At 40.6% G+C, this 17,043-nt stretch overlaps 1 long non-coding RNA gene across 1 annotated transcript in view; it reads left to right on the top strand.

Annotated features, from left to right (window-relative positions):
• The window catches only part of LOC123330008, a 117,330-nt gene that overhangs the window by 63,590 nt on the left and 36,697 nt on the right, over window positions 1-17,043 (top strand). The gene's annotated exons all lie outside the window — the stretch shown is intronic.

The following is a 17,043-nucleotide window of genomic DNA, read 5'->3' as shown; positions in this document are numbered from 1 at the left end:
AAAAAATGGCTCTGTCTCAGGTCCAGGAAGGTGATGGGTGTGAAGTAGAAAGGAAGCTCCTCTGAACAATTTTGTTACCAGAAGTCAAGTGATAGGAAGAGGAGGTGCTTTAAAAGAAAAGCACTTTAGCTGTGATACCACCATAGATAAAAGCTGTGAAATAGATGAGCTGTAGGTACACTGAGAGTATTGTTGGGACCATTCCTACACAGTCCTTTCAAGAATCACAATTATCTTTGGCTTCCCTTATTTAGTTGTTTAGATAAGATCTTGTTTCCAGGGAGACTCTTACTCAAAGATATATTTTTGGCAAAATGCTCCAGTAAGAAATGAATCTAAATTGTTTAATTCTGAAGAGACTTTATATTTTTCCTCTTTTTAATCTTTTAATTCATGTATTCATCCTGTCAGCAAGAGTTCATCATAAACCCTCTGTGGGGCACTGTCCTAGGTGCTACAAGATACATCAGAGAAAAATACTGCCTCCAGAGAGTTTATATCTTAGTTTTACAATCATTTGAGAGTCATCTGCAAACAAATTACTGTCTAAAATTATTTTTTAATAAAGTGGCAAAGGATAAAGGATGCCATCCAGATAGCTACAGTATTATCTGTCTTTAAAAGAAAATATGGATTCTCAGATAGATCAATAAATTTTCCTTTTAATGTGATATCAGGGAAATGTGACTTGTACTGTTTTTATTTGGCCTTATAGTTTTTGGCTTGCACATGTTTAGGCCACTTAGAGCTGTTGTTTGAAGCACAAAAATAATGGACAAAGTAGATGTAAGAAAAGCAAAGTGTATAACATAAGTAGAGGTTTGCTCTGACATTCTGCAAATTACCTCCTATTTGAACCAAAAGCTTAAACTCAACCTTTGAATGTTTTATAGAATTTAAGAAATCTCTAACTCATCAACTAGGTTCCAAATATTGTCAGTTTAACATATATCAGGAGACTTCTCTAAGTTTGTTGAGAGTTCTTAATTCAGGGAATAAACATGAAACATAGGTTGCTACTGAGGAAATTGTCCAATACACCATTAGAGGAAAGAATACAATGCACCAGAAAAGGAAATGCTAAGATGTCAAAACCTCTTTCAAGCAGAATCTTAAGGCTAGAGCCCATCTACACTGAATAGATTAAAAGAGCATTGAAAGAAGATGACTCCAGGTTTTAATAGATGTTTTTCTCTAAAGTAGATAATACGAGCCTATGAAATAAGCTATTAGATAATAAAATTTTAAGTAAAATCAAATGATAAAATTCAGTCTATAAACACTAGAAGTGAAACCTAATAAAAGTTGATTAATTTTGACTCTGTTAATTCAGAATTTCAGATAATCTCATTGAAAATAAACTAAAGTTAGCTCTTTAATTTGGGGAGAATGATCTTCTAGGTCAATATTTCTCAATGTTAATGTTCATAGGAATCATCTGGGGATCTTGTTAAATGCATTCCAGCAGCTCTGGGGTGGGGCCCTGAGTGTCTGCGTTTTTACTGACTCCCTGCCGGCCCTTCAGGACTTCCCTGGTGGCTCAGCTGGTAAAGAATCTGTCTGCAGTGCAGGAGACCTGGGTTCAATCCCTGGTTTGGGAAGATCCCCTGGAGAAAACGGCTACCCACTGCAGAATTCTGGCCTGGAGAATTCCATGGACTGTATAGTCCCTGGGGTCACAAAGAGTCCGACACGACTGAGTGACTTTCACACACTGCTAGTCCTTCGCTCCCAGTGTGCAAAAGTACTTTGAGTAGCAAGGGTCTGAGAAAATCAGTATAAGCCAAATTGTACAGGGAAGAGCAAACCAAGAAAAAAACATATTTTCACAATATCATTGGAGAAAAAAATGACTACTTACAAATGAGTCTTTGCTGTTCATTTAAACAGTTTTGGTAGGAGTTCTACATGGTAATGTGCTGTAAGCAAATAAGTGGAGTTCATTCACATTGTCAAAAAATGAAAACAAAAAGATTTTCTTTAGAAATACTCTACTTTATCCCACTTTAATTCTAATTTCATTCATTTCTAGTGCCGTCATTTTAGTTAATGAATATGTGGAATTTTGACCACTAAAAGCAAAAGAAAATTATATCTTTACCCATCTTCAATTCTTCTTGGGTTCATTTTCCCATCAAGTTTGATAATTCCCCCACATATTTACTCATTTACTCAGGAAAAGCATACACACAGAGAGAAAAGTACTGCTAAGAGGAAGTCATAAAGTAACTAATTCAGAACATATTCTAAGATGAGGCACTCCCACTCCACTTGAACCTGGTAAGATAGATAAACAACAAAATTGTTAAGGTAAATATTATGACATAACACTCACTATAAATATAATGCATCAAAAGCTCCAAAGTAGTATTTTCATGGGTCACTACCATGACTGACAATTATTAATAGTTGAGGTTGTCCCAAAACCTTTGGTGTGCCTTGGTCCCTACCACATTGCTGAAGCTAGAGAAATAAGAATAAATGGTGATTGCACTTTCCTATTTCCAGGGAGTGTAAAGATATATGAATTTTGTGGGTATCTGTCTTTAGTCACCAATGATGATCTTGTTTTCTGTGGTAAATGAATAGAAGCAGAGGCCAGGAGGACAGAGAGATATACGTAATGACAGGAGCATGCAGGAAAGCATAGGATGCCACAAGAGAAAGTGCTTTCTGGGGAAAGAAACAAAAGGCACGGTTCCCTTTTCTCCACATCCTCTCCGGCATTGATTTCTTGTAGATTTTCTTTTTTTTTTTTTTTAATTTTTTTTTACGATGGCCATTCTGACCAGTGTGAGGTGATCCCTCATTGTAGTTTTGATTTGCTTTTCTCTAATAATTAGTGATGTTGAACATCTTTTCATGTGTCTCCTGGCCATCTATATGTCTTCTTTCAAGAAACGTCTATTTAGATCTTCCGCCCATTTTTTAATTGGGTCATTGGTTGTTTTGATATTGAGTTGCATGAGCTGTTTATGTATTTTAGAGATTAATCCCTTGTCAGTTGCTTCATCTGCCCTCTTGCACTGTTGTTGGGATGTAAACTGATACAGCCATTATGGAAAACAGTATGGAGTTTCTTTAAAAACCTAGACATAGAACTACCATATGCCCCAGCAATCCCACTACTGGGCATATGCCCAGGAGGGAGGAGATATATGCAAACATATACTCAGTCCATTGTACAGCAGAAACGCAACATTGTAAAGCAATTATAATAAACAGAGTAGTAATAATAATAATAAACAGAGTAAATAATAAACAGAGTAATAATTTAAAAAAAAAAAAACAAAAGATAGGAAAATGAAGGCAAAAGAGAAGAGTCGAAATGCAATATTAAAGCAGCAGAAAAATAAAGCAGAAAGGAAGGAGATACTGAGAAGTTAAAAGCACTTTCAAGGCCAAACTTTTAGCCACATAAGCTGCCTGCATTGGAGCCTGGAGAAAGAGAATTTCCCACATATAATACTGGTATCACCGTACATGGCAGACACATTCCTAAGCACAAGCATGGGATGGAAAGTATTTTCCTGTTTTAAAGATGATTAAACAATCAAATAATAATTGACTACCCTACATTAGATGCCATGTTTGCTAAGCAAGATTTCTTTTACCTATAGGGAAAAAATTAAAGCAATCTAACAATACAAGCACTGCAATAAACTTGACATTTGTATTTCTCATTATAAATGAATTAAGTTGGCATGGATGGAAAAATGAAAGAAGTGAGGAGGGGCAGTAAAGGCAGAGGGAGAGCCCTGCACCAAACCACAGCTTGAGCTGTCCTTCTTGAAAATAACTAGAACATAGAAACCAGGATTTATCAAAGTTTCACCTTGGTAGACCCAGTTGCACAAAGTGGGAGCTAAATTGAATACCAGATGAACAGAATCAGAGCAGAAGTCAAAAGAAACCTACTGAGCATAAGAGAGGAATTTGAGAGGGAGACAAATAGGGGGAAAATGACACAGAGATCAAAATCGGAAGGCAAAGAGAACTGAGACTGGAGAAGAAAGCATGGCAGAAAGCGAGCTGTAAATAAGGACGGACTTCAGAGAATTCTTTTTGTGTGGGTCTCAGTGAGATTCCTAGGGCTCAGAATGAACCTGAAAGGAGAGCCCCAGACCTAACACTTAGGGGTCTTTTATTCCCAGCCTACTGACTACCAAGACTTCACAGGATATACAAACCCCTTCCAGCTGGCAGGTGCAGCTGCTCTGGCGTGTGCGGGGGAACGGATTAGTGACTCTCCAGGCTTGCCTAGCTCTGTGTCTCTCTTGACTCCAGTTCAAGTGCTAACTCTGTTGGAAATAACACTGTGCTGTGCTTAGTCACTCAGTCGTGTCCGACTCTTTGTGACTTCATGGACTGCAGCCCACCAGGTTCCTCTGTTCATGAGGATTCTCCAGGCAAGGATACTAGAGTGGGTGGCCATGTCCTCCTCCAGGGGATCTTCCCAACCCAGGGATCCAACCCAGGTCTCCTGCATTGTGGGCAGATTCTTTACCAGCTGAGCACAAGGGAAGCCCAAGAATATTGAAGTAGGTAGCCTGTCCCTTCTCCAGGGGAACTTCTCAACCCAGGAATCACACCACAGTCTCCTGAATTGCAGTCAGATTCTTTACCACCTGAGCTACCAGGGGACCATATAAAAGTAGATCAGACAGAAAAGCAACTAAGGCCCTTAAGATGCCTTAGTAAGTCACGTGTCACGTGTTCAAACAACTGAAATCACTGTTGCATTTGGAAAGGTGGGGTCTGTTTCAAATAAAAGAAAACGAAGCATCCAGGGCTATTAAGGTGTTTCTTTGAGCCATCCTCTTCCAGGAAGTAGACCTTCCAAGAATAATGCTGGGAATTAGAAAAGGTCCTGCTCTCAGGATAATACACACTGCCACTGCCTTCTCTCATCTTCAGTAAGGGGCGCTCATGACTGATGTTCCTTAAAGAGGGAAATAAAGAACTGCCTCAACCCTTAGCACATGAGTGCTGATGGGTATTTCTGGAAGTTCCTCAGTGTTTTATTTTTTCTCAGTAGTTCTTACTAGTCACTAGAAACCCACCCCTGAAGGCATCAGTTTCTGCTCACCCTCCACCCTGTCATCAATAATGCAAGCCTATGCTTTGACTGACCTTTGTACCTCTTGTTAGTAACTTCTATGTGCTGGTGAATTAAAAATACGGTCCTATTCAGCCCTGAGAGAGACATTCCCTGAAAATGCACAAAAATAAAATACTCGTATAAGCAGAATGTTCTTATAAATCTCAGTATTTATGTCTTTAATACTCACCAAGTTGTCTGGTACTAAAAATAACACTTGATCTTTACAAGCACAAATGGTGAAGTCAACGGTGAAAACCATACATAGGTCTCAAGAGAAAAGTTGCAAAGAGAAATGAGTACTCTGTTCCCTAGAGATTTTCCAAAGCAGAGGTGTGAAGACAGGAAGCATTTTCTTTGACCTCTGCCTGTCTTATTTTTCTAGTCCTTCTACCATGGTGCCCACTGCCTCCCAGTTTCCATTGTCTACGTGTAATCACTGCCCAGAGTACATCACGCGGTTGGAGCAGTTCAGTTTGGGTAGCCCTTCCTCCAGTAACTTCCTATCTATATGCAGGATATGGGGCAACGACAAGGTTGAAATCAACACAACCACCTACAAACAAAATTCTGATGATACAAAGTGTCCCAACCTCAACACACGATTCTGTGCTACAGAAGTCAGAATAGTGTTTACTCTTTGATGAATAGTTAGAGAGTGGAAGGGGGCATGCGCCTCAGGGTGTGGTGAGGTGGTTTCCTAGGTATTGAAAATTTTGTTTCTTGATCCAGTGCTAGTTCCACTGGGTATTTTCAGTTTGTGAAAACCCACTGAGTAAAACACTTAGAATATATGGCCTTTTTAAATATGTTATATGTTATGCTAAGTCACTTCAGTCGTGTCCAACTCTGTGCGACCCCATAGATGGCAGCCCACCAGGCTCCCCTGTCCCTGGGATTCTCCAGGCAAGAACACTGGAGTGGGTTTCCATTTCCTTCTCCAATGCATGAAAGTGAAAAGTGAAAGTGAAGTCACTCAGTCATGCCTGACCCTCAGCAACCCCATGGACTGTAGCCTACCAGGCTCCTCCATCCATGGGATTTTCCAGGCAAGAGTACTGGAGTGGGGCGCCATTGCCTTCTCCAAATTGTTATATGTTATAGAACATGTTAAAATAGAATGACCTTCGAAATGACACAGTGCAGGAGATTGAGAGGTTCAGAACTCAAAATATAATCAACATAACCTTGGTCTTTTAAGAAAATATTCCAAACAAAAAGTGGCATAACATTTGACAATGTTGTTAATACAAATCCCTTATAAATATTATTAAAATATTTTACAAAATATATTTTCCCTTTTGGGGAAGCATCTTTGAAAAAGGTTTTCACCATTTCCGAATGGGCTTTCAATGGCTCAGTCTAAAAGGTGTCTGTTGGACATCCAGTGTTAAAGACTGGTGCTTCCACTGCAGGGGGCAGAGGTGAGTGCAATCCCTGATTGGGGAACTAAGATCCCACATGCCTTGCAGCATGGTCAAAAAATAAAATAATAAATAAATAAAAGGCATCTGTTGGAAAGGAGCTGAGGGATGTCACCAGCACTGCACTGTCCCAAGAATATGACAAGCACAGCAAAATCAGGCCATAATGGTTGCAGGTCACTAGCTGATGAGAGTGCTTTCCTGGTGGCTCAGATGGTAAAAGTTTTCCTGCAATGCCAGAGACTCAGGTTCAATCCCTGGGTTGGGAAGATCCCCTGGAGAAGGGAACGGCTACCCACTGCAGTAGTCGTGCCTGGAGAATTCCATGAAATGAGGAGCCTGATGGGCTACAGTCCATGGGGTTGAAAAAGAGTTGGACACAGCTGATTAGATCATCAGCCTCATCAGTTGATTGGATCATCCAACCAATACTTGTTCAGATTCCATATTTAGCAACTCAATCATAGAGAGGGAAAAACTTAATTTTATTGCTCTAAGTGAAAAATGTTCTAATTTTACATATATCTTTCTGGATTCACAAACTTTTTTTTCAATCTGTGGACACTTTCTAAACCAAAAATAATAATGAAACTCTTCAGTTCAGTCGTTCAGTCGTATTCAACTCTTTGGGACCTCATGGACTGCAGCACGACAGGCTTCCCTGTCCATCACCAACTCCCAAGCTGACCCAAACACATATCCATCGAGTCACTGATGCCATCCAACCGTCTCATCTGTCGTCCAACTTCTCCTCCTGCCTTCAATCTTTCCCAGCATCAGGGTCTTTTCCAAAGAGTCAGTTCTTCCCATCAGATGGCCAAAAGTAATGGAGTATCAGCTTCAGCATCAATCCAATGAATATTCAGGATTGATTTCCTTTAGGACTGACTGGATTGATCTCCTTGAAGTCCAAGGAATCTCAAGTCTTCTCCAACACCACAGATCACTTTTGTCAGCAAAGTAATGTCTCTTCTTTTTAATATGCTGTCTAGATTTTTCACACTAGTAAAGTAATGCTCAAGATTCTCCAAGCCAGGCTTCAGCAATATGTGAACCGTGAACTTCTTGATGTTCAAGCTGGTTTTAGGAAAGGCAGAGAAACCAGAGATCAAATTGCCAACATCCACTGGATCATGGAAAAAGCAAGAGAGTTCCAGAAAAACATCTATTTCTGCTTTACTGACTACACCAAAACCTTTGTGTGGATCACAATAAACTGTGGAAAATTCTGAAAGAGATGGGAATACCAGACCACCTGACTGCCTCTTGAGAAATCTGTATGCAGGTCAGGAAGCAACAGTTAGAACTGGACATGGAACAACAGACTGGTTCCAAATAGGAAAAGGAGTACGTCAAGACTGTATATTGTCACCCTGCTTATATAACTTCTATGCAGAGTACATCATGACAAATGCTGGACGGGAAGAAACACAAGCTGGAGTCAAGATTGCCAGGAGAAATATCAATAACCTGAGATATGCAGATGACACCACCCTTATGGCAGAAAGTGAAGAGGAACTCAAAAGCCTCTTGATGAAAGTGAAAGTGGAGAGTGAAAAAGTTGGCTTAAAGCTCAACATTCAGAAAACGAAGATCATGGTATCTGGTCCCACCACTTCATGGGAAATAGATGGGGAAACAGTGGAAACAGTGTCAGACTTTATTTTTTGGGGCTCCAAAATCACTGCAGATGGTGACTGCAGCCATGAAATTAAAAGACGCTTACTCCTGGGAAGGAAAGTTATGACCAACCTAGATAGCATATTCAAAAGCAGTGACGTTACTTTGCCAACAAAGGTCTGTCTAGTCAAGGCTATGGTTTTTCCTGTGGTCATGTATGGATGTGGGAGTTGGACTGTGAAGAAGGCTGAGCGCCAAAGAATTGATGCTTTTGAACCATGGTGTTGGAGAAGACTCTTGAGAGTCCCTTGGACTGCAAGGAGATCCAACCAGTCCATTCTGAAGGAGATCAGCCCTGAGATTTCTTTGGAAGGAATGATGCTAAAGCTGAAACTCCAGTACTTTGGCCACCTCATGTGAAGAGTTGACTCATTGGAAAAGACTCTGATGCTGGGAGGGATTGGGGGCAAGAGGAGAAGGGGACGACAGAGGATGAGATGGCTGGATGACATCACTGACACGATGGACGTGAGTCTCAGTGAACTCCGGGAGTTGGTGATGGACAGGGAGGCCTGGCGTGCTGCGATTCATGGGGTTGCAAAGAGTCAGACACTACTGAGCAACTGAACTGAACTGAACTAGATTTTTCATTGCTTCTTTTCCAAGGAGCAAGCATCTTGTAATTTCATGGCTGTAGTCACCATTTGCAGTGATTTTGGAGCCAAAAAAAATAAAGTCTGTCATAATTTCCACTGTTTCCCCACCTATTTCCCATGAAGGGATAAGACCAAATGCCATGATCTTAGTTTTCTGAACATTGAGTTTTTAAGCCAGCTTTTTCACTCTCCTCTTTCACTTTCATCAAGAGGCTCTTTAGTTCTTCTTCACTTTCTGACATAAGGGTGGTGTCATCTGGGTAAATGAGGTTATTGGTATTTCTCCCTGCAATCTTGATTCCAGCTTGTGCTTCATTCAGCTTAGCATTTCACATGATATATTCTGCATAAAAGTTAAATGAGCAGGGTGACAATATACAGCCTTGACATACTCTTTTCCCAATTTTGAACCAGTCTGTTGTTCCATGTCCAGTTCTAATTGTTGATTCTTAACCTACATATAGATTTCTCAGGAGGCAGGTAAGGTGGTCTGGTGTTCCCATCTCTTAAAGAAATTTCCATAGTTTGTTGTGATCTACACAGTCAAAGGCTTTGGCATAGTCAATAAAGCAGAAGTACATGTTTTTCTGGAATGCTGTTGCTTTTTCAATGATCCAACGGACGTTGGCAATTTGATCTCTGCTTCCTTTGCCTTTTCTGAATCCAACTTGAACATCTGAAAGTTCACAGTTCAGGTACTGTTGAAGCCTGGCTTGGAGAATTTTTAGCGATACTTTGCTAGCATGTGAGATGAGTAGAATTGTGCAGCAGTTTGAACATTCTTTGGCATTTCCTTTCTTTGGGATTGGAATGAAAACTGACCTTGTTCAGTCCCGTGGCCACTGCTAAGTTTTCCAAATTTGCTGGCATATTGAGTGCAGCACTTTCTCACCATCATCTTTTAGGATTTCAAGTAGCTCAACTGGAATTCCATCACCTCCACTAGCTTTGTTCGTAGTGATACTTCCTAAGGCCCACTTGACTTCGCATTCCAGGAAGTCTGGCTCTAGGTGAGTGATTACACCATCATGATTATCTGGGTCATGAAGATCTTTTTTGTACAGTTCTTCTGTGGATTCTTGCCACCTCTTTCTAATCTCTTTTGCTACTGTTAGGTCCATACCATTTCTGTCCTTTATCGAGCTCATCTTTGCATGAAATATCCCCTTGGTATCTCTAATTTTCTTGAAGAGATCTCTCGTCTTTCCCAGTCTATTGTTTTCCTCTATTTCTTTGCATTGATCACTGAAGAAGGCTTTCTTATCTCTCCTTGCTATTCTTTGAAACTCTGCATTCAAATGGGTATAACTTTCCTTTCTCCTTTGCCTTTTGTGTCTCTTCTATTCACAGCTATTTGTAAGGCCTCCTCAGACAGCCATTTTGCCTTTTTGCATTTCTTTTTCTTTGGGATGGTCTTGATCACTGCCTCCTGTACAACATCATGATTCTGTCCATAGTTTAGGCACTCTATCAGGTCTAATCCCTTGAATCTATTTGTCACTTCCACTGTGTAATTTTAAGGGATTTGATTTAGGTCATACCTGAATGGTCTACTGGTTTTTCCTACTTTCTTCAATTTCAGTCTGAATTTGGCAATAAGAAGTTCATGATCTGAGCCACAGTCAGCTCCCGGTCTTGTTTTTGCTGACTGTATAGAGCTTCTCCTTCTTTGGCTGCAAAGAATATAATCAGTCTGATTTTGGTATTCAACATTTGGTGATGTTCACGTGTAGAGTTTTCTCTTGTGTTATTGGAAGAGGGTGTTTGCTATGACCAGTGCATTCTCTTGGCAAAACTCTGTTAGCCTTTGCTCTACTTCATTTTGTACTCCAAGGCCAAGTTTGCCTGTTACTCCAGGAATCTCTTGACTTTCTACTTTTGAGTAGTGTTTATAGTAATTTCCCAAGAGGTGTGGCCACGAAGCTGGGACACAAACCAATCCCTCTGGAGAAGCACGTCCAACAAAGCACTGGGACATGTTGTTCCCTGCCTGGGGAGATGTGTAAACTGGATCCCTTTCTCTTTGGGGAGCTGCCTGCTTTCTCCATGAATGAGAACATGTGTGACTCCTACTGTGGGTCAGCTATAACAGAGTGTCATATTGAAGCAATGAAAACACGTTTTGATATTCAGAGTGATTTTTAAATTTTTTAATACAGATATAATCAGCATATGTTATATTCATTTCAGGTATACAAAATAATGGTTTGATATTTGTATATATTTCAAAATGGACACCACAATCAGTCTAGTGAACATGTCACCATTCACAGTTACAAATTTTTTTTTCTTGTGATGAGAACTCTTAAGATTTAATTTCTTAGTAACTTTCAAATATGCAGTAGTGGGTTATTAGCTACAGTCGCCATGCTGTGCCTATCGGCTCACACATGTTAGAACAGTGAGCATCAAAAAGACAAGAAGTAAAAAGTGCTGGTGAGGATGTGGAGAAAAAGAGCCCAGTGTAATGTTGGTGGGAATACAAACTGGTGCAGCTGCTGTGAAACCAGTATGGATGTTCCTCAAAAATTAAAACTAGAGCTACGCCATGATACAGCAATTCCAGTTCTGGATATTCATCAGAAGAAGGTGAAAACACTAAGCTGAAAAGACACGGGCACAGCCATGCTCCCTGCTGCATTGTGTGTGATCGCCAACATACGCAAAACAGAAATGTCTGTGGACAGAGGAGTAAAGAAACTGAGATACACACAGAAATATTAGCCATAAAAATAATGAAATCTGGCCATTTGTGACAATATGGATGGACCTGTAGGGTATTACACAAAATGAAACCAGTCAGAGGAAGACAAACACCACATGATCTCACTTACAGCTCCCCAAGGGACAACTCTGGTAGTAGAAATGCCAGAGATCTCCTGAGAGGTCTGGCCAGCATTTCAATTCAACTTTGCCCTCTGCCCGTATCTACTTCCTTCCACACTTATTGTCCCCTAACGTACATCCTTCACTCCAGTCTCTGACTCAGCATCTGTTTCTGGAGAACCCAACCTGGGACAAGGCTCGTTTGGGTGGGAAGCTTCTGAGCAAAAGAAATTTGGTGGAAATAGATTCCCCTAACACTCCATATAGGAAATTACCAGAATATTTGTGGAGCCCACAAAAACCTCTTGGGAAAAATCTGAGAGAGGAAATCAAGGGACATTGGCTTTGTCTTAAAGCAGAGAGGACTATGCTATGGTAGCAAGTTTAAAATACCCTAGAGATGTTAAAAATGGCTCATTTAGAGTAAAAAAAAAATTAAAACAATGTAATTTTCAAAACCCAAAGTGCCTTCTGGACAATGACAGAAGACTTCCTCTGAATTCAATCATGAACTTTAAAAACAAACCATAAAATGCAGGGCTGTGTTGGTGAAAAAGAAGATGGGAGTTGAATCCTGAGATTCCAGACTGCTCTTCCTCACCTCTCACTGTTACAAGTCCAAGTTTGGTTTGCTTGCCACACAACATGCCAAAAATCTGGAAACAAGGTGTTGAGGCAAGGAATAGCAACGTGATTCAGAATGCCAAATAGCCCAAGAGGATGGTAGACTGGAGTCCTAGAGAACCATCTTATTAGGGTCTTGAGGCTAGTTTCTTTTATAGAACTGAGAGGGGGAGGAGGTGAGGAAGTAAAGTTAAAAGGCTGTAAGTCTTGTGAAATATCTTCTGGTTCAGCCAGCCTTGGGGCAGCGATGGGGAGTGGGGGTGTTAATTTCTTCTTTCTTCCAGCTATTCACAGGTAGGCAGTGTCAGGGAGTTTCCCTGTGAGCTGAACAAAGGCACTCTAACATTCAGGCAAGGTGCAGGGTTCCCTGAGACAGGCCATTATGCATGCTTATAGCTACTCCAGCTGAGCTATTTCAAATCCTAAAAGATGCTGCTGTGAAAGTGCTGCACTCTATATGCCAGCAAATTTGGAAAACTCAGCATTGGCTACAGGACTGGAAAAGGTCAGTTTTCATTCCAGTCCCAAAGAAAGACAATGCCAAAGAATGCTCAAACTCCCGGACAATTGCACTCATCTCACACGCTAGCAAAGTATTGATAAAAATTCTCCAAGCCAGGCTTCAACAGTACCTGAAGCATGAACTTCCAGATGTTCAAGCTGGATGTTCAAAAGGCAGAGGAAGCAGAGATCAAATTGCCAACATTCATTGGATCATTGAAAAAGCAACAGCATTCCAGAAAAACATCTACTTCTACTTTATTGACAACACCAAAGCCTTTGACTATGTGGATCACAGCAAACTGTGGAAAATTCTTCAAGAGATGGGAATACCAGGCCACCTTACCTGTCTCCTGAGAAATCTGTACTTAGGTCAAGAAGCAACAGTTAGAACTGGACATGGAACAACAGACTGGTTCCAGATTGTTAAAGGAGTACATCAAGGCTGTATATTGTCACACTGCTTATTTAAATTTTATGCAGAGTACACCATGAGAAATGCTGGGCTGAATGAAGAACAAACTGAAATCAAGATTGTCAGTAACCTCCCGTATGCAGATGACACCACCCTTATGGCAGAGAGCAAAGAAGAACTAAAAAGCCTCTTGAGGAAATTGAAAGAGAAGAGTGAAAAAGCTGGCTAAAAACTCAACATTCAGAAAACTAAGATGATGGCATCTGGTCCCATCACTTCATGGCAAATAGATGGGGAAACAATGGCAACAGTGACAGACTTTATTTTGGGGGCTCCAAAATCACTGCAGTTAGTGACTGTAGCCATGAAATTAAAAAACACTTGTTCCTTGGGAGAAAAGCTATGACCAACCTAGACAGCATATTAAAAAGCAGAAACATTACTTTGCTGACAATGGTCCATCTAGTAAAAGCTATGATTTTTCTAGTAGCCATGTACAGATGTAAGAGTTGGACTATAAAGAAAGCTGAGCCCCACAGAATCGATGCTTTTGAATTGTGGTGTTGGAGAAGACTCTCGAGAGTCCCTTGGACTGCAAGAAGATCCAACCAGTCCATCCTAAAGGAAATCAGTCCTGAATATTCATTGGAAGGACTGAGGCTGAAGCTGAGACTCCAATACTTTGGCCACCTGATACAAAGAATTGACTCCTTAGAAAACACCCTGATGCTGGGAAATATTGAAGACAGGAGGAGAAGGGTATGACAGAGGATGAGATAGTTGGATGGCATCACTGACTCTATGGATATGAGTTTGAGCAAGCTCCAGGAGATAGTGAAGGACAAGAAAGCCTGGTGTGCTGCAGTCCATGGGGTCACAGTCAGACATGACCGAGTGACTGAACTGATAGCTCTAGACAGCATCCTTTTAGTCTTTATAGCAACAAAAGCAATGGAAAGCAAATGTTAAAGAAATAAATCCAACATGGTGTTAGATTTTGTTCTTCACTGTTACATAATCAGCTAGACTGAGTCATCTCTGACCTCAAATTCACATCCTTAAGAGGAGAGTACAACCAGAGATCCATTTCTGATTGGCTGGAGGTTCTAAAACTCTAGTGAGACACACCCCTCAGCACCTTAAAAGGGAAAGAAGCCATGAACCACAAGGCAATGAACCACAGCTTCTTTTCTGCAGTAAATCATCCCAACATGCCTGAACCATAAAACCTTGATTTGCACAAATGATTTTCATCTGTGAGAAATAAAAATATTAAATATATTGATTGTCAGGAGAGGATGGGCTGCAGAAACTCTTTGAAAGTTATTTGAAACTGAATGAAGACTTTGCACATGATGGCGTTCAAAGAACTGTATTTTATGGGTCATTGTAACTTGTGGTCTTATGGAAACTCATTTTTCAAACACTGTATTGTCTATATCTTTGGTTGAGCAGGTAGGCATTTATCTTTGACAAATGATTCCAGCTTTTACAATGCAGAACACTTCTAGAAATTATATTTTAAATGAATCTTCATAAAAATAAGCATAAGCTTTTGCAATTGCCGGTTACAAAATATTTAATTTCAATGAGATATTCAATAAGTGAGTAGGTAATGATGAGAAGAAATACGCATGAATGTTTATTAAGCAGTGTCAACCATGCAAAACAAAGAAAACAGAGATCTTTTAGCATGTAGTATCTTACAACCATCTCCAAAGCAAATCTGGTAAATAAAGATCAATCCAGACTCCAATATTCAATTGTCCTAAGTACTTTCATTGGCACAGCCATAAATGTAACCATAAACCTAACACTGTGGAGCTTGAGGTTCAATAGGGATAATATTTTTGGCAACATGCCTGACCTTACAGGGTCATAGGCATGTAAAGGCAACCCTGTGGAGACCTGGATTTCCCCAGCCCAGGGTGATGAGTAAGGGGTACAGTTGGAAAGAAGACTGGACATAAAAGGCTATGTCTAAAGAAAATAGACCACCATTATAGAACCTAGGTCCCACTAGAAAGGAAACAAGCAGAGGAACAAAGAAGGAAACAAATGCTTTGCTGAGGACAGAGGTCAAGAAAGCAGCCATCCTAGAAAGGCTGCTATAGATAATAAAGAGGAAGATCTCACTTAAGGAATGGGACCACTAAAGATGATAGCCTCTGAAAAGATAAAGCTAGTCAGGAGTTTCTTATCAGGGAGTCTGAACAGCATGGATATACCAGATGAAATCAGGTCTCACTAACATCATGGCATCCCATCCCATTCAGTCACTCAGTTGTGTCCGACTCTTTGCGACCCCATGAAGCACAGCACGCCAGGCCTCCCTGTCCATCACCAACTCCCAGACTTCACCAAAACTCATGTCCATTGAGTTGGTGATGCCATCCAACTATCTCATCCTCTGTCATCCCCTTCTCCTCCTGTCTTCAATATTTCCCAGCATCAGGGTCTTTTCAAATGAATCAGCTCTTCACATCAGGTGACCAGAGTATTGGAGTTTCAGCTTCAGCATCAGTCCTTCCAATGAGCACCCAGGACTGATCTCCTTTAGGATGGACTGGTTGGATATCCTTGCAGTCCAAGGGACTCTCAAGAGTCTTCTCCAGCACCACAGTTCAAAAGCATCAATTCTTTGGGGCTCAGCTTCCTTTACAACCCAACTCTCACATCCATACATGACCACTGGAAAAACCATAGCCTTGACTAGACGGACCTTTGTTGACAAAGCAATGTCTCTGCTTTTTAATATGCTGTCTAGGTTGGTCATAACTTTTCTTCCAAGGAGTAAGCATCTTTTTATTTCATGGGTGCAATCACCATCTTCAGTGATTTTGGAGCCCCAAAAAATAAAATCAGCCACTCTTTCCACTGTTTCCCCATCTATTTCCCATGAAGTGATGGGACCAGATGCCATGATCTTAGTTTTCTGAATGTTGAGATTTAAGCCAACTTTTTCAGTCTCCTCTTTCACTCTCATCAAGAGGCTCTTTAGTTCTTCTTCACTTTCTGCCATAAGGGTGGTGTCATCTGCATATCTCAGGTTATTGATATTTCTCCCGGCAATCTTGATTCCAGCTTGTGCTTCTTCCAGCCCAGCGTTTCTCATGATGTACACTGAATATAAGTTAAATAAGCAGGGTGACAATATACAGCCTTGACGTACTCCTTTTCCTATTTGGAACCAGTCTGTTGTTCCATGTCCAGTTCTAACTGTTGCTTCCTGACCTGCATACAGGTTTCTCAGGAGGCAGGTCAGGTGGTCTGGTATTCCCATTTCTTTCAGAATTTTCCACAGTTTATTGTGATCCACACAGATCATGGTATCCAGTCCCATTACTTCATGGAAAATAGAAGGCGAAAAAGTGGAAACAGTGACAGATTTTACTTTTTTGGTCTCCAAAATCACTGTGGACAGTGACTGCAGTGATGAAATTAAGATGCTTGTTCCTTGGAAGGAAAGCTATGAAAAACCTATACAGCAGTATTAAAAAGCAAAGATACCACTTAAAGACAAAGATCCATATAGTCAAAGCTATGGTTTTTCCAGTAGTAACGTATGGATGAGTTGGACCATAAAAAGGGCTGAGTGCTGAAGAACCGATGCTTTCAAATTGTGGTCCCAGAGAAGACTGAGAGTCCCTTGGACAGCAAGGAGATCAAACTTGTTTATTTTAAAGGAAATAAACCCCCATTATTCATTGGAAGGACTGATGAAGCTCCAATACTTTGGCCACCTAATGTGATGAGACAGCTCATTGGAAAAGACCCTGATGCTGGGAAAGTTGAAGACAAAAGAAATAGGCAATAGAGGATGACATGGTTAGATAGTATCACCAACTCAAAGGACATGAATTTGGGCAAACTTCG

The sequence above is a fragment of the Bubalus bubalis genome, chromosome 17 (assembly GCF_019923935.1).
Source record: "Bubalus bubalis isolate 160015118507 breed Murrah chromosome 17, NDDB_SH_1, whole genome shotgun sequence".
Taxonomy (NCBI): domain Eukaryota; kingdom Metazoa; phylum Chordata; class Mammalia; order Artiodactyla; family Bovidae; genus Bubalus; species Bubalus bubalis.
This window is presented reverse-complemented; position numbering and strand designations above follow the sequence as displayed.